This window comes from Zeus faber, assembly GCF_960531495.2.
Source record: "Zeus faber genome assembly, chromosome: 2".
NCBI lineage: Eukaryota > Metazoa > Chordata > Actinopteri > Zeiformes > Zeidae > Zeus > Zeus faber.
Genome location: NC_137189.1, coordinates 50,943,346 through 50,962,556, shown reverse-complemented (window position 1 = coordinate 50,962,556; position 19,211 = coordinate 50,943,346). Strand labels below are relative to the sequence as shown.

Sequence of the window (19,211 nt, the reverse complement as noted above, 5' to 3'; positions counted from 1 at the left end):
CTGACGACTGGCAGCAGCAGCACCCAGGGTGTCGGGTGGAGGACGGGGGGAGAAGCAGCCGTAGCAACCACTGCGGGTAACCGTCTGCAGCTAACTCCTCCGCCCAGCAGCCAGGCCGCCCCCCAAGCAGCCCCCGCGACAGCCAAGTCTGGCCAAGCCTTCACCAGCCAGCGCAGCGGTTGGTCCTCCATCCAGTTGCATTGTGGGAGCTGGATGAAGCTGGTGTGGGGGAAACTTTGAAGGTGATTATCTCAGAATCACAGTTGGCCACACCCTTGTCATCAACAAGTCACAGCTTATAAAATATAAAATATAATATAAAAATACCTTGTTTGGAAGCTCTGAGTCTCCGCTTTCAAATGATGCGGGAAAAAAAAGTTAAAAGCCGCCAAATGACCCTAAAGTATGCGGTGGGTCACAAATATCAATTATTTTTTTTAAACTAAAAGTCTTTCCAATTACCACTTTAACGTTAAATTAGAGTTGGGACAAGCAGCACAGGCAGAAACAAGAAAAATATTCAAAGTGACTGATCTGTGAAATGTCTTCATGCCAGCATGTCTACGTGCTGCTCGCTGGGGCCCCGTTAAGAGCTTATCAGCTGAGCAGCTCATCACAAGACCACGCTGAGAACCATCCGGGGTGGAACCCCCGTCACGCTCCGTGGAACAAACAGGAAACTTCTGATAAATGGTCGGGGTCGGTCAAAAAGGCACGAGGGGGTTTCCCCGTGACACAAGATAACATGGCACAGATGCACTCCAAACCCAGGAAAACATCCATCCACCCATCCATCCGTCCATCCGTCCATCCACCCATCCATCCATGCGTCCATGCACCCATCCATCCATCCATCCATCCATCCATCCATCCGTCCATCCATCTGTCCATCAGGCCCTGGCTTAGCCAACCTGACTGGTTGCTTTGATTCCTGGGTTTAGAAATCTACAATGACCTCTGTGGAGCCCAGTGCAACAAATGATGATAAATTGGGCGAAGAGGAGGAGCAGGGGAGGAGAGAGGAAGGAGAGAAAGAGGAGGAGAGGAGGAGGGGAGGAAAGAGGAGGGAGAGAGGAAGGAGAGAGGAAGGAGAGGGGGAGAAGAGAAAAGTAAATCAATTCCAATCACTTTTCTCTGAAGCAGATTTAATTTTCTCCACCAAAGTGAGTCACACAAACGGGTTTGAATAGATTTACTACTTGACTTCTCATTACTACTACTCTACTACTACGTTGGACAGGTGGAGGACTTGGGCTTTACCGACGGTCTTCAGCTGGTTCAGGTCATATCTACAAGATGGGAACTATTTTGTCTCCATTAGCAACTATGTATCTTTACTGACTAACCGACCGACTCACCGACCGACTGACTGACTGACTGACTGACTGACTGACTGACTGACTGACTGACCGACTGACCGACCGACTGACTGACTGCATCCACTCTGAGTACCGTCTGGAGGCTCTGGGTGGAAAAGGTAAAAAGTCAAGTTGTAAACAGACATGTGTCTGTCTGTCTGCATGTCTGTCTTCAGGCTTCATGGATCCAGTGAAGCTGCTTGTCCACTGTTGAAGCCCTTTCGACGCTGAACTTCAAGCATTGTTTGACGGAGCAGCCACATGATCCAGTTTGGGAACATTATGTAATCTCTTGAACTTAGAACACAATAATTTACATATGATACAATTTTCTCTGTTAGAGATGTTTAACATTTCAGAAAATCAAGGAAAAGCGGCAGTGAAGCAGCTTAAGTTAGTTATTATTAAAGTTATTATGTTGAAAATATGGACTCAGAGGTCGTCAGTAATGACATTTATTTACTAGTCCATAAAATGTCGCTAATGTAATTAGTAATTTAATAAATCCATCGTTTTTGCCTTTAATACACGACAGCAAATTAAATTAGGTTGAATCCTCATGATAAGACGTCAAATCCCTTGTCGTCCTGTGTTTGGATGTAAACATCCTGTTACTGTTCCTCCCGCTTTTTCCAGCTGTTGAGCTTTTGACATGTTTTTTCGCTGCTGGCTGTTTGAGCGTTGTGACATCACAAGCTGTCAAACTGTCACTTTGAGTCATCTGCTCAACAAAGAATGCTCAGAACATTCAGACTGAATATGTAGAGTTCAGACCTCACAGTGGATGGATGGATGGATGGATGCAGGGATGGATAGATGGATGGATGCAGGGAGAACATGATATCCCGGAGCTCTCCAGGTTTATTATAATATAATAATATCATAATACACTCTATAATAATCCACCTTCATCCTCATTCAAATTGATAACTAATCTTTCTACGACTTGATTTGACCTTGAGTCAACCTTAATCCAACCTTGAGCTTTGTGTTGATTTCAAAGTGACCTCTACATTTTGGATGGTGATCTGGTCACTGTTGTCATGACTGTGTTCAATATGAAGGTCGGTAAAAACACTGAAGTTGTATGGTTAATACCACAATAATAACTCATCTTAAAGAGCCTCATTATCAAAACACAAAGTGATGTTCTTTGACCCTTACAGCTGCTTTGCTGTTCTATACTTTCATCAGATTATACTTTATTATTATTCTCATACTTATTATTTATGTATGCACATGCATGGGATTCAGATTCATGTTTTCAAATACAGTATTTTCTGCAGTGCTCAGCCTTCATTCATCCTGTTATACACTGTTATATACTGTTTAATACTGTTATACACAGTTATACACTGTTATACACTGTTATACTCTTATACATTTATATATTCTGATACACTGTTATACACTGTTATACTCTTATACATTTATATATTCTGATACACTGTTATACACTGTTTAATACTGTTATTCACTATTATACACTGGTATACACTGTTTATACTCTTATACACTGTTTTTCACTGTTATATACTCTGATACACTGTTGTACACTGTTTAATTCTGTTTTACACTGTTATACACTGTCATACAGTGTTATATGCTTTTGTATACTGTTATATACTGTTATACACTGTTGTATGCTGTTAAATACTGTTATACACTGTTACACACTGTTAAACACCGTTATACACGTTTATATACTGTCGTTTACTGTTATACACTGTTGTATACTTCAACTTCACAACCTTATACAATAGAACAGATCTTTCTCAGGACAATCGCCTCCACCCAAACCATGAAGGATCTGCACACTGCACACCTCCAATGCAGACACCACCCGACGTTCAGTGAGTTCCCCACATGCATCCACCCTTCTCACCCCCTCCATCACCTACTCCTGCAGCCCACTCAAATCTACTGAATCGCCTTCCACTATAAGCTATACAACCACTCCTGTTAGGTCCAGTACTACACCTAACAAATAACGGTCAAAGCTGTAGCTACTTCAAATGGAATGAGGGCTCCCCTCCATCGTCCAACCAGGCCTCCTCATTTAAAAATAGACAAGGTCTGGGTCTAATTCATCTCAATATTAAAAGTCTGCTTCAAGATCAAAAATTGGATCATCTCAAGATTCTGGTTCGTCAAACGGACCCTGATACACTGGAGCTGACTGAGGGAAAATAGCAGTGGTTCTGAGGTTTCTTTAAATTAATGTTATTTGTTCAGAATAGACAGAAATGCAAAAGGAGGTGGGGCGGCCATTTTTATGAAATCATGTCTTTCAGTTCAACTTCTTCACAACGTCACTTTACGGAAACATTTCGAATTTCTTGCTCTGAAGGCCCGTACATAGACTGTAAGTATTGGCCGTGACCAGAATGCTCCTAGATGGTTCCAAAACAACCTCTCTGATAGACAGCAGTGTGTGAAATCGTGTAATGTTTAATCTGCATTTCTATCCATAACAAAAGGTGTCCCTCAAGGTTCGATTTTAGGACCGGTCCAATTTACAACTCATATCAATGTGATTATCCAGTCTTTGAATACCTGTCATGTCCATCTGTACCGGGGATGCAACGGTACACAGTGTGTTATGGAACCGTTCGCTACGCCCTCTATGGTTCAATACACACACGTCAACTGTGGTATTACGGTATCACAGTAGAAGTCCACTGGACACGTTGGTGCAGCGCACGGGCGCCATGTGGCGTGCAGTCAGTGCTGCTTCCTATTGAATCCACTGTTGCAGCTCCACTGTTGCAGCTCCACATCAGCCAAAGCCGCCAAGCATTTCTCTATTTTTGCGCTAGAGGTTGATTTTTTTTAACTGATCGCAGCTACAGTCATATTTCATAGAAACAGGAGATAAAACTACGTAGAAATGTTTTAGTAAAGAGTGCAATCAATCAAAGTGTCCAGGAAAATAACACTTGGGATGGCCGTGTCCCTCTTTATTACGGAAGGACTCTTCAGACACTCTCTTCAACGTGGTCCACGAATGATCCGGTTTTCTTTGTTACAAATGAAGGAGCAGAGTCTCGCTTGGTGAGGAGCACTTGTTTTTTTGTCGAGCTTAATGGTTTTATGTTGTGTTGTTTGTTTAAGTTGCCGTCTCCTGCCGCTGGCAAATGTTTCCCCTCCATGTAGAGATATCCTAAGCTCCTCTCTCGCTGGGAGGTGCCCTGTCTGAAAAGGAGCGCACCCACTGTCACGTCAGGTTCACAAAGTAAGGCACCACACATTGATCTGACTGAGCTTTAATTTTACTATTATTATTTATGTGTGAAAAATACTGTTCATACCTGTTCTACACTAAAATAAATGACTATTTTATTTTTTATTTTTTTTTATTGTGAAAGGTTTTTAAATATTATACAAATATAGAAATAAATATTATTGAAAATAAATATTTGAAATATCTACTATCCTGGACACCTCCCCTCCAAACAGATGAAATTATGCAAATTATAAAAATCTACCAATGACCTTTAACCCTGTCTTCCCCCCACAATCATACACACAGAGCATTACACTAATAATTTATAACAGACTACTATAAAACACTTTTTACACCTTTTAACTTTTTACATTGTTTTTTATATTTTTCTTGAATATAAAGATATGGAAACTGTACCGTTACCGGGGCCCCAAAACCATCATAATCTGGACGCAGATGACACTATCTCATATTGTCGGATTGACTCCATACAAAAGGTTATTGACAATCTGCAACTTTCTTTTAATATTCTTCAAAAGGCACTTATCAAACTCAAATTTGTGTTAAATAATGAAAAAATGAAATATATACTGTTCAGCAGAGCTCAGAAAATTAATTATAGCAAACTTTATATTAGCACTTACTACTCGGTACAGCTATTAAAAGAGTCCCACACTAGAAATATTTAGGCGTCTGGATTGATGATCAAGTTCATATTGATAAACTGTCTTAAAGCTGGTCCATGTTGGCTTGTCCATGTTTAGTAAAAATTAATTGTTGAAACTGTGTGACTTTGTCTTGGATCATGGTGTTATAGAGCCATGCTGCTGTTACCCCCCTTGAGCCCTTGGACGCCGTATGCCCCTGCCGATGCCTAAAGTCCCATTGTTCTTCCTATGAAAAAGTTGTCTGGCCCTCTCTCTCTGCCAGACGCGATCAACACTGCTATATGTTCATTTAGAAAGCGCTCCCGAAAAAATGACCAAGTTGCACGACTTCACTATTACACCTGGATGCAGGAGGTTATGGGAGATGCTCTCAGGACTGGATGACCCCGAACTCGGAGACACCGCTTATGAATGTTGTGCTCCCGACTCGTGGAATAACCTACAATGCACTTTAAATATTGATTCCCTGATTCCACTTGGACATTTTAGAAATGTGCTTACAAATCTCATTGGTGATGAATGTAATTGTTTTAACTCTTTAAACCAATGTTGACGTGTGTGTTCTCATTGTCTTTATTTTGTTATTTGTTATTTGTCACTGTGTCTCTGCATCGTTGAAGCTGAGGGTTCACCTCTCAACAGGCGTTTTCGCACAGCAGGAACTTTTTCATAGTTCAAAGATTTTTTGGAGGAACCGACCCATTTTTTTGTGTCCACACTGCAGGAACTAGGAATGAACGTCGGAGCAAACGTGTAAATGACTTCTTGTACATCTAATATGAGTGAAGATTCAGCAACTGGATTGCCTATTTCTCGCCTCAAATTTGTTCAGAAACAGATTTTGGTGGACTGAAAAGATGAAATCAGTGAAAATTACGGATCATATACAACATGGAACTTGCGCTGAAACCCCATTGGCTGACATCACTTCAGCGCCTCAATGCAGTGAGAACACAACCAGAAAAAAAGCCTTTTGACGGTATTTGGACCTCCCCAGTTTCTGGTTCCCCGGAGGGAGTCCTCACAGTTGTTTGGTGTATGTAAGTAAGTGTATCCTAAAATAATGATAAATAAAAAATAAAATGAAAAAAATAATGATATAAACTGTTATATACCACACATGTGACCAAGTCACTCTCATCCAAGTCTCAAGCAAGTCCCAAGTCACTTTTCCTCTGGAAAGTCAGGTCAAGTCCCAACTCAAGACATTTTCTTTGCCACGATGCTTCAGTCTTAGCTGCAGTATCTTCTCTTTATAAAGGGAACGACTAGGTTTTAGAACCTGTCTCATAATGTTATTATTGGCCCATCTATCTAACCTGTTCAAGAACTATGACAATGAGTTGAATTTGTATTATTAGTATTGATATTCAGTGAAATAAATGGAATCAAACTAAAAAAAATAACTTTATAAAAGTTTATTTATTTCTTAATTTCTTCTCAATCAAAAAAAAATTGCCTCCCCATCCCTTTAAAACAGTGATAATACCGACAGCCAGACGACAACATCAAACTTTGTTACTCCGCCCCGTCCGTCTGCCTGCGTGTTGATTGAATGAAAATGACTGAATTAAATTTTTGAATCCGAAAATGATAATTCTTGGTGCCATGATAATGCGATGTGATTATACTGTGTGTGTATATGTGTGTGTGTGTGTATGTGTGTGTGTGTGTGTGTATGTGTGTGTGTGTGAATGTGTGTGTGTGTGTAACCAGCGGGAGGGGAACGATGCTTCTCGTTTAAAATGGCGTCATGTAGGGAGGAGCTTGACTGACAGGGCCGTCACCCAATCAGGACAATGCTCAGTGTGCGCTCACAGTTGTAATGTGAACAGTAACAACGTTGAACATTTTAATATTTATTATTAAATATTAGGGCTGTGCTATATGACGATATATCTCTTAAGATGATAGAAAAAATAGTATCATCTATATATATTTCAAGAGCAGAACTGCTTTAGGGTAATATGTGATGTCGTTTGGAGTCACCATGCTTTACGTTATCTGCACGTGGGTGCCAATGTAAACAAACATGGAGGGGTGTGGCGCATTGCAGACCAATCATGACGCACGGTGCTGAACACGTAAGAGAAAAAAACACCGTCCCTTTGTTCCAAATTTCTAAAAACCAACTTGTGTTTGATCAGGAAATCTCCCACAACAGCACCATTCACGTTTACTACAACATCTGTCTGTCTGCTACCGAGCTGCCGCCACATGAGGTGAGGGGGACCCAGCACAAACAAAGAACCTTTTTGTTTGCCCATCACGTTTTAGCTCAAGGTTTCAGTGAACATGAACACCAACAAGTCATTGGAGTCATCGTGTCTCAGGTCAAGTCACGAGTCTTTAACTTAACTTATTTTTAACCAAGTCTAAGTCAGGTCTAAAGTCATTTATTTTCTGTTAAGACAAGTTGCAAATCATCAAAACAGTGAGTCCACTTGAGTCTAAGTTACAATTACTCCAGTCCACATCTCTGTTGTATACACTGTTATACACTCTTACTGTTGTTGTATTGTAATGGAAAATAACTGAACTAACCCCATATCTGCTTCACTAACAAGGAGAACATCTTGTACTGCTGATTTCAGAGAAACTGTTGAAACCTCCTTGTGACCGAAAGGAGAAGATGCCTTTCACTCCTGACTCATCCCACATCACCAGACGGTCTAGATAGAAACTCAGCCTAGCTGTTGATGTGACCCAGGCAACGTTCCTGCCAAAGCAATGGCCCATGTGATAGTTTAGTGTAGTTTATAAAAACCCTCGAGCAACTTGGCTCAGGAGAGACGCTCTTTGCTATTCTGTGTGATCTGTGAAGAGCTCCCTGCTGATTCATCTTCTATGCAATAAACTTAGACTAAGTGACAGTTGTTGTCATTTCTGTTTAACCTGAACTATCTCACCCCATGCATTGACAACCACCTGAGGGGCTGGAATTTCCACGACAATTCTTGGCATCACGAACAGGATCTCTAATTCCAGATATCTGACCCGATCTCCTTTACAGGTTGACCCATAGAGCCGTGGTGTGGGACCAAGGAACCCTAAACTCACTCGTGATGTAATCAAAATGGGAGAAGAAGCAGGCGCCTGAGTCAAGCCGATCAGACAGAATCAAGACACAAGATCCACAAACAAACTACGTAAAGGTGAGATTAAAACAATTGAGACACAGACGATGGGGGGTTGTTAACACCAGTTTATAGTAGAGAGAGGCTCGGTGGGATTAGCCAGGAGCACATTGAACATGTCATGACACAGGCTCCTCTCCTGAGTGAGTGTGGGGATGGGGTTTTAAACCTACTGCTCGTTAGCCCAACCAATGATCATCAACCAATGGCTGCTCAAACCATCCCATCCACACATCACAGACGTATTTAAGTTTTCGGTGCCCGGGACACGAAACGGCTAAAACGTTGATCAACATCGATTGTCCCAGGGACAAGTTCAACTTCCCCCTATCAGGGTCCAAAATGTAATTATTTAGGTAGCAAAGGTTTCGGTGTCTGGGACACGAAACAGCAAGTTTAATAAATACAGGGAAGCGCTGTAAGTGTTAAACAGTAAACGGACAGTATGGGAAAGTCTGGTTTGAAATTAAAGGACCCCTCCAAATGGATGAGTCCAGCTCATGCAAGAAACAACGCCCTGATTGGAGGCTTTTTGGTACGTGGGAGAAAGAAGCGATAACAAGAAAGAAGAAACGTGGTAATAAATCTCTGTATCCTCCATTGATGACCACACCACCGTCCCCGGCCCCTCCTACAACACCTATGTCAAAAACCTGCCCTGATCAGAAGCCATACAGCCCAGAGATACCAGAAGACTTACCCGAATGAACCGGGCATCCCAAACACCATCCGGATGCCCGTGGTTTCCTGGTCCCGCCGGCCAAGCTGTGGCCGTCATGAACGTTAGATACACTACACAAGTACGCCTCACTTAACGATCGAGTTCCGTTCCTAGGTCCAGGTCGCCAAGCAAATTGGTCGATAAGCCAGGACCTGTGTTATTTCACAGTAAGGGGGCGTGGCTGGTATATATAGTGTTATTTCACAGTAAGGGGGCGTGGCTGGTATATATAGTATTATTTCACAGTAAGGGGGCATTGCGGTGGCGATTGAAAACGCTAGTGTAGTGAATACTGACAGACTGGGTGAACGAGACTGAGAATGGTGATGAGATGTATACAGTGTTTATAGTATAAATACTGTATACAGTGTAAATAGTATATATAGTGTATATACTATACAGTATATACATAGTGTATACAGTGTATATAGTATATATAGTGCATATAGTATATATATAAAATTTAGTGTATATAGTATATATAGTGTATATAATGTATATAGTATATATAATATATACAGTGTATATAGTATAAATAGTGTATATAGTGTATATAGTATAGATTGTCGATATACTATATATAGTGTATAACTATAGTGTATATATATAGTATATAATAACTATAATACACTATTAGATACATTACTATAATACACTGTTATATACACTATAATACACTGGTAGATACATTACTATAATACACTGTTATATACATTATAATACACTATAATACACTGTTGGATACACTATAATACACTGTTATATACACTAGAATACACTGTTGTATACATTAGTGTATACACTGTGATATACACTATAAAACACTGTTATATACACTATAATACACTGGTAAATACACTATAATACATTGTTATATACAATAATAATACACTGGTAAATACACTATAATACATTGTTATATACACTATAATACATTGTTATATACACTATAATACATCGTTAGATACATTACTATAATACACTGTTGTATACAGTATAATACACTGTTAGATACACTATAATACACTGTAATATACACTATAATACACTGTAAATATACACTTTAATACACTATAATACACTGTTACATACACTATAATACACTGTTAGATACATAACTTTAATACACTATTATATACACTATAATACACTGTAATATACACTATAATACACTGTTATATACATTATAATACACTGTTATATACACCATAATACACTGGTATATACACTATAATACACTGTTATACACACTATAATACACTATTATACACTGGTATATACACTATAATACATTATAATACACTATTATATACACTATAATACACTGGTATATACACTATCATACACTGGTGTATACACTATAATGCACTATAATACACTGTTATATACACTATAATACACTGTTATATACATTATAATACACTGTTAGATACACTATAATACACTGTTAAATACACTATAATACACTGTTATATTCACTATAATACACTGTTAGATACACTATAATACACTGTTAAATACATTATAGTACACTGTTATATTCACTATAATACACTGTTGGATACACTATAATACACTGTTAAATACATTATAGTACACTGTTATATTCACTATAATACACTGTTAAATACATTATAGTACACTGTTATATTCACTATAATACACTGTTGGATACACTATAATACACTGTTAAATACATTATAGTACACTGTTATATTCACTATAATACACTGTTGGATACACTATTATACACTGGTATATACACCCCTGGTATATTGCATGTTGTGTATGAAAGATGATATAAAAAGTATGTATTAATATTAATATTATTGGTAATAATCAGAGGCATTGAAACCACAAGAAAGCTGCATTACTTGCTCCTCAAAGACAACATTTAACTACTTTAGGATATTTCGACAACACAACCTCTTCTGTGTCGATATCAACTTCTACAGATGAGCATAAACTGCTGATGACGTCAGAACTAAATACTCCTCATTGATTCGACTCCACCTGGATTGAATGTATTTCTCTGTGTTGAGGAGCTTTTTAAACATCTATTTATTTCCAACTCCACCCAAACCAAATGTTCTGTGAAGGATCTGGACGAAATGAAAATCAAACTGTTGCTCCATCAGTTGGACTCACCTTCAGCTCCGACCTCCACCCATCCTGGAGACTTGAGCTTCAGTAGTCGATGGAGTGAAGAACCCCAGAAGAACCACAGGAACCAGAGGAACCAGAAGAACCAGAGGAACCAGAGGAACCAGAGGAACCAGAAGAACCAGAAGAACCAGAGGAACCAGAGGAACCAGAGGAACCAGAGGAACCAGAACACCGAACACCCTCCGCAGACTCCTGGAGACCCGCAGAGCGCTCCCCGTTTTGACGTCAACACGTCGGAACCAGAAGAACCGGGAGAAGCTGCAAAGCCCGAGAAGCGGGAGACGCGGGTCCAGGGGAGAGCTGCTCCCAGCGGGGGGCTTGTGGAGGATCCCGGGGACCAGCGCAGCTCTTTGCTCCGCAGGGGGCGCAGGGGGCGCAGGGGGCGCAGGGGGCGCAGGGGGCGCAGGGGGCGCAGGGGGTGACGGCCACGGAGCTGCAGCCGCGTCACCGCTCCCTCCCTCCGCCGCTGCACAGACTCCGACCAGGGAGGAGACTGAGCAGCGGCGCGGAACATAGATGACTTCAGTTCTTTTATTATTCTTCATGTTGTTGTTGTTGTTGTTGTTGTTGTTGTTGTTGTTGTTGTTTTAGTTTTTTTTTTAGCTTATTTATTGATTTATTTCAACATCTATTTTATCTTTAGATCTTTAATTCAGTTACAGTTGTGACGTCAGATGCTTGTTTATTGTCATGCATCTGTTATATTCGCTGCTTTGTCTATTTCCGATAAATAAATAATTTCAAATATAACATTTATTAATAGTCACCTTTCTTTGGAGTTCAAAAAAGCGACAAACGCGTTCGGAGACCCGACAGACTGGTCGGAGGTTCCTCCCGTTGAAAGATCTTGTGATGTGTGACGCACTGTCACCGATGAGTCACGTAGTGTGAAACCACAAGACTGCAAGATTCCTGACCGCAAGACAGAAAGTTGTGTAGTGTGAACAGTACAATGATCTGACGACTTTGAAAATCGCGTGTTGTGTCCACGGCATAAGTAACATTAAATGTGAGAGTAGTCAAAAACAAAACGTAGGGGGTCCCAACAATGGGCCTAATTATTTTCTATTTATTTTCTACATGTTGATTTTATTTAACTATCAAAATGTATTATCATTTTCATAATAACGTAATGAAAATATATAGTAGTCAAAGCATTTATGGCATTTTGACGCAATTCTCTCTGCCTCTGCATATTTAAAATGTGAACATGAGCTTATCCATACGATATAGAAAATACAAGTCCTTCATTTATCTCAGAGAAAAAGTGGATAATGTACGGAACAGACTTGGCATAAATGGAATTGTGGCAGTTTCTCCTACCACAAGGCATCCAAGTGGCACGTTCAGGGACCTGCAGAACAGAGACACAGAAGACGGGGGGTTGTAAACAGCAGTTTATTGTAGAGAGCTGGCCAGTTGGAATTAACCCGGGAGCAGATTGACATGTGTCATGACAGGGCTCCTCCTCTGAGTGAGTGTGGCGTTGGGGGTTTTACCTGTTGCTCGTTAGACCAACCAACGAGCAACAGGTATGCAGCCACTCTGACCCCCATCAGCAAGAGCCAGGTCAGGTGTGGCTGCTCAAACCACACCAATCCCACACCACATACCCCGACACCAAACTGTGGCCGAACCCCCCCAACACTCAGGGAACAATAATGAAAAAAAAATGCTTAAAAAAGACTCTGACACGGGGTTCCTATACCTAAATCAAACAAATGTACAAAAAAATTATCCGGTCCCCTTCCAGAGGACCTGGTTCCCCGGTGCTCTTCCCCCAGGGTGAAGACAGACTTCCCCCTCCTCCCTTCCTGGGCAAGGGGCAAGTTTATTGTAGAGAGTTGGCCAGTTGGAATTAGCCAGGGGCAGATAAAACATGTCATGACAGGGCTCCTTTTCTGAGTGTGTGTGGGATTGGGGGATTTACCTACCACTCTTAAGACCAACCAATGAGCAACAGGTATGCAGCCACTCTGACCCCCATCACCTAGATCCAGGTCAGGTGTGGCTGCTCAAACCACACCAACCCCACAGGAATATAATATTCATAAGTATGTTTTAATGTGTGTATGATCCCATGAAAGTAAGAATCGTTGTATTTCCGTTACCTTAGAATGAGACATTTAAATCTACATAGGGAGCGAGTACGCTTCATGGAGGGTGCCATATTGCACCGCCATGTTTCTACGGTACCCCAGAACCTGGTTTCACGGCCACCGTCTCGTCCACGGAGGCCACCATGTTGCACTCCCATGGGGAGGGCTATTTGGTTGGTTGGGATCTGTAACCTCACCACTGGATAGCACTAACTTCTACATGCTGCACCTTTAAACAGTCCTCATATCACAGAAAAAGAACAAATAAATACAGCAATAAAAAAAACTCCACCACACTTGTTCTTGTGTGACGTTAGGGACATGGCTCGACATCATTACGTCATCATTGATCAGACGCTTTTGTCCAAAGTGACTTACAATTATTCCAAAACCAACAGATGTAGCCATCAGGAGCAATTAGGGATTAAGTGTCTTGCTCAAGGACACTACAGCATGCTAGCAGGAGATCAAACCAGCAACCTTTAGATTTTCTACCCCATGAGCCACTGCCTACTATGGCCACAATCGCTCTACAGAACGCACAGCGCTGGTCCTATACCCATCTGCAGCGTTTCACATTTCATGGCTGTATGCAGATAACGATAGCAAAAGAAAATGCTAACTGCTGGTTGGTTTGCCGTCATGTTAGCTAACCAACTCATGGTCAACATTCCGCTGACCAGAGATCAGCTCTCACAGCTTCAGTCCTACCGTTACTTCAAGTCAAGTCAAGTCACACTTTATTTATAAAGCGTATTTCATACTAGGGCAACACAATGCGCTTTACAAAGGAATACAAAAAAGAAAGAGAGAACGTAGTTGTCAGCCGGTCATTACAAAAGAATGCCCCTGAAACAACAGCAACAACAAAAGCAACAACAAAGACAACAAAAACAACAATAAAAGCAGCAACAACAGCCACAGAAACAACAACGGCAGCAGCAACATCGACACCAGCAGCACCAACAAGTACTGTACATTTACATTTACATTTAGTCATTTAGCAGACGCTTTTATCCAAAGCGACTTACAAGGGAGAACAACATTCAGCTACATTGCGACAGAGATTAGTGTAACAACAACATTGGTGTAACAATAAATACTGCAAGGTGGTGCTAAGTAATTGTAGGTTAGGACAGGAGGTATTCACTGAAGAGCTGGGTCTTCAAGTGCTACTTAAAGACAGAGAGGGAGGTCCCCGCTCTGGTCATTTTTGGCAGCTCGTTCCACCAACGTGGAACTACAAATGAGAATAGCCTGGATTGCCGTGGCTGTATGGCCGGCAGAGCCAGGCGACGCTCATTTGACGAGCGCAGCATCCGGGGGGCAACATGTGCTCTTACAAGAGCATTTAAGTAGGCGGGAGCATTCCCAGCAATCACTCTGTAGGCCAGCATCAGAGACTTGAACTTGATGCGGGCGGCTACAGGTAACCAGTGGAGCTCGATGAGCAGCAGAGTGACATGTGCCCTCTTTGGCTGGTTGAACACCAGTCGCGCCGCCGCATTCTGTATCATCTGAAGTGGCTTCACCGCACAGGCCGGCAAGCCTGTTAAGAGGGCGTTGCAGTAGTCGAGACGGGACATCACCAAGGTTTGTACCAGCAGTTGAGTGGCATATTGGGTCAGGTACGGCCTGACTTTTCGGATGTTGAGTAGTGCGAAGCGGCAGGACCGGGAGACGGCGGCAACATGGTCCGAGAATGTCAGTTGGTCATCAATAATGACACCAAGATTCCTTGCAGCCTTGGTAGGAACAAGAGATAGAGAGTCGATTTTAATATCAATGTTGTGATAAATACCTTGTTTGGCCGGGAAGACCAGCAGTTCCGTTTTCGTCAGATTGAGTTGAAGATGATAATCCTTCATCCATGTGGATATGTCAGCGAGACAATCCGAGATCCGCGTCGAGACAGTAGGGCCATCGGGCGGGAAGGACAGATAGAGTTGAGTATCATCCGCATAGCAGTGATATGAAAAGCCATGTGAGCGGATGATCGGGCCCAGTGAGGTGGTGTATATGGCAAAGAGGAGGGGTCCTAGCACCGAGCCTTGGGGCACCCCTGTGGTGAGGTTGTGAGGCACAGACAGCTGGCCTCGCCATGTCACACTGAACGAGCGCCCAGTAAGGTAAGATTCGAACCAGGAAAGTGCACTGCCCGTTATGCCCACGCTTGAGAGTATGGACAGGAGTATGCAATGATTGACAGTGTCAAAAGCAGCTGATAAGTCTAGCAGAATGACAACCGAGGATTTGGCAGCAGCTCTAGCAGTTTTTAAGGCCTCTGTCACAGACAACAGGGCTGTTTCGGTGGAGTGACCACTTTTGAAGCCAGATTGAAGTGTATCAAGAAGGTTGTTTCGAGACAGTAGGGACCCTAGAGACCGCCCTCTCTAAGGTTTTGGAAAGGAATGGGAGGAGAGAGACCGGCCGATAGTTTTCTACTTGATTGGGATCGAGTGAGGGTTTTTTGAGCAGTGGTGCGACCCGAGCCGCTTTGAAAGCGGAAGGGAAAGTGCCGGAAGTTAGGGAAGAATTAATCACATGTGTGATTGCCGGGGTGATAGTCGGTGATATGGCTTGAAGGAGGTTAGATGGGATCGGATCTAGCGGACAGGTAGTAGGACGGCTACATGTTAGTAGTTTAGATACCTCACTTTCAGCGAGGGGGGTGAAACCAGGGAACGATGAGCCTAGGGCTGGAGAAGACAGGTTGTGAGTAAGTTGTTTAGTGAATTGGCTGCTGATGGCTGCCACTTTGTTAGTAAAAAAGGAGGCAAGGCAGTCAGCAGTGAGGTTAGTAGCTGGGGGAGATGGTGGAGGGTAAAGCAGAGACTTGAAGGTGGCGAATAACTTACGTGTGTCTGTGGCACCGTTGATCCTATCGTTGAAGAAGGCCTTCTTGGCAGCAGTGATGCTGGAAGAGAAGGAGGACAGCAGTGTCTGGTAGCTAGCAAGAGCCTCAATTGTTTTGGATTTGTGCCATTTCCTCTCGGCTGCTCTGAGGTCAGTGCGCGTTGTCCGGAGGGTGTCAGTCAGCCAAGGGTGCGACTGGGTTGAACGTGCAGGTCTGGTGGATAGTGGACACAGGCTCTCCAGACATGAGCTCAAGGTGGAGCAGAAACAGTCAGTGGCATCATTAACCTGCAGAGAGGAGAAAGTGCCGTGGGGTGGAAGAGAAGAGGAGAGCACAGAGGAGAAGTGGGTGGGAGACAAGTTGCGGAGATTGCTGCGGATAGTAACCATGGGTGGGGAGGTGGGGGGTTGTTTTGGTAGCTGGACATTGAAGTGGATGAAGAAGTGGTCAGAGAGATGAAGAGGAGTGACCCATAGGTTGTCGGTGGTACAGCTCCGAGCAAGAATGAGATCAAGCTTTTTGCCAGCCTTGTGAGTCGGTGGAGTCGGGATCTGTCTTAGGTCGAACGAGCGAACCAAAGACAGGAAGTCAGCCGAGCTCGCACTGTCCAAGTGGATGTTCATGTCTCCAAGGACGAGCATGGGACACTCATGCTCAGGAATTGATGACAGCAGGGTGTCAAGCTCATGTAGGAAGTCACCTAGTTGTCCTGGTGGACGGTAGATGACGACCACATAGGCTTTCACCGGAGCAGTCACCAAGATGGCGTGATATTCAAAGGAGACAAGGTTGTTTAAAGGCAGCAGTGGATTAAATTTCCATGTGTTGGAAATTAGCAGGCCAGTCCCACCACCACGGCCAGATGGTCTGGATGTGTGGGAGAATGAGTAGTTAGTGGAGAGTGCAGCCGGGGTTGCGCTATCTTCCGGTTTAATCCATGTCTCAGTGAGAGCAAGGAGCTCCAAGGAGAGGTGGTTGGCATGACCAGAAATGAAGTCTGCCTTGTTAACTGCAGATCGACAATTCCACAAGCCAACAGAGAAGGAGGTCTTTGCAGAAGATGTTTGCTGCAGGGACCTGAGGTTACCCGGATTGCATCGGCGTATGGTATAACGAGGCTTTCTGGGTGACCTTGAAGTTGTAGGGATGCGGTAGTAGCACATTTTGTATGGAGTGAGAGAAAGAAGGCAGGTTTGCCTTGTTCGGTGTCCTTGCTTCGGTTGACGTGCAGAGGTAGACGTGCGTCTTCACACGAGAGCGACTACAAATGGGCCAACGCTTGAAGCTAACGCTTCAAGGGCAGGACCATAAATAGGTGATAGAATACAGCTGCTCGTGTGATTAGGGTTGCACCTGGCTAAGAGCACGCCCACATAAGAGAGGGCTTACCTGAATAGGGGGTGTGTCTGGAACACAAGCTTGTTGGCAGATCAGCAAATAGCAGTGAAATGTACAGAGTCAATCCAGTAGTCCAAGTTGCAATATTACAATACGAGCAGTGATACACTACACAGCAACCTCAGCACTAGAGCTGGACTCAGAGTTAGTTTGTAGTGCAGGGTATTTATCCCTGTCCAGCGGAAGGAGGACACGCCCAGAAAGTTAGACAAAGGGTTTACTGATTAGAGGGAGTTGCTTGGCTCACACCCTTGCTGATGGCTGAGCAGTTAGCAGCAGATATGCCGGTACTACCCTGAAACCAGCTAGGACAAAGTAAGTGCCAAATAAGACTGAACCAGCAATAATAACAAGAAAAACAACAGCAAGGGACAACAACAAACGACAACACTAAAACAGATTTAGTCAGTAATGCACTTCTATTTGACGTGCAGAGGTAGACGTGCGTCTTTACACAGAGCGTCTTCACACGAGAGCGACTACAAATGGGCCAACGCTTGAAGCTAACGCTTCAAGGGCAGGACCATAAATAGGTGATAGAATACAGCTGCTCGTGTGATTAGGGTTGCACCTGGCTAAGAGCACGCCCACATAAGAGAGGACTTACCTGAATAGCGGGTGTGTCTGGAACACAAGCTTGTTGGCAGATCAGCAAATAGCCCAACACTAGTGGTTGGAAATGGCAAACCGTCCCTTAATCAGCAGATCTGCTGTCATCACTGATTGGCCAGCGTTTGTCCCGCCTTCTTGTGTCAATGGACTTCACCAACTACCTATCAAATCTGGGGTGGCCACAGGTGTGGCCGATGAGATTTGCGGGGCGGCCGTGGCCATGCTCTAAAATCCACATGGTTCTGGGAGGGAAGCCCTTCCCAGCTTGCGGCGTAAAACAGGGACTGGAAGAGGGGCGGCATACTTTTCATACATTTGCATGTTATTGTTCTGGTTCCGCTTGTCAGGTTGTTTCGAGACTACACTCGAGCCCTTTTCCATGTAACGCGTGCTAATAGAGCCCCGCCCCCAGAGCCCCGCCCCCAGATAACACTACACTATATTACACTTTATTAAACTAGATTTTTATTCCACTATATGTTTTACACCCGACTGACTGGTTCTACTTCCAGCTGACTGGGCATAGAATGGTGGGATGGAAAACAAAAGAAAGAAAGAAAGAAAGAAAGAAAGAACAAAAGAAAGTAGGAAAGCTCTGCTGACAATGAAGATGATGAGGATGATAAAGATGAAGAAAAAATGAACCGATTCCAAATAAAGGTTTTTGTTTTCTCTGCGTCTTTTGGATTAAATCCCAAACAGGTACAAATTAAAACCAACGTTGCAATGGATGCATCACTGGTGCATTGTGGGAAAAGACCTGAAGCTCGGGGCTGAAACAGGAATAAATATCCATGAAATCTGATCCCAAATCAAAGCCAGTGAATTATTTTGTTCATTCGGACAAACTCAATATGGTCAATTTTTTAACAATTTTTTTTAACAATAAAGTAATATATATATATATATATATTCAATATTTTATTATAAATCTGTTTTCAAAGGGGACCTATTAGATTCCTTTTCAAC

General features: G+C 42.8%; 1 protein-coding gene across 1 annotated transcript in view; it reads right to left on the bottom strand.

The window, feature by feature from the left end:
- The window catches only part of opn5 (opsin 5), a gene marked incomplete at its 3' end in the record, with an annotated part of 58,023 nt that extends 46,746 nt beyond the window's left edge, over positions 1-11,277 (bottom strand). Inside the window, exon 1 of the mRNA XM_080023968.1 lies at positions 11,259-11,277. The remainder of the gene's footprint in view (positions 1-11,258) is intronic.
- Between the last annotated feature and the right edge of the window lie 7,934 nt (positions 11,278-19,211).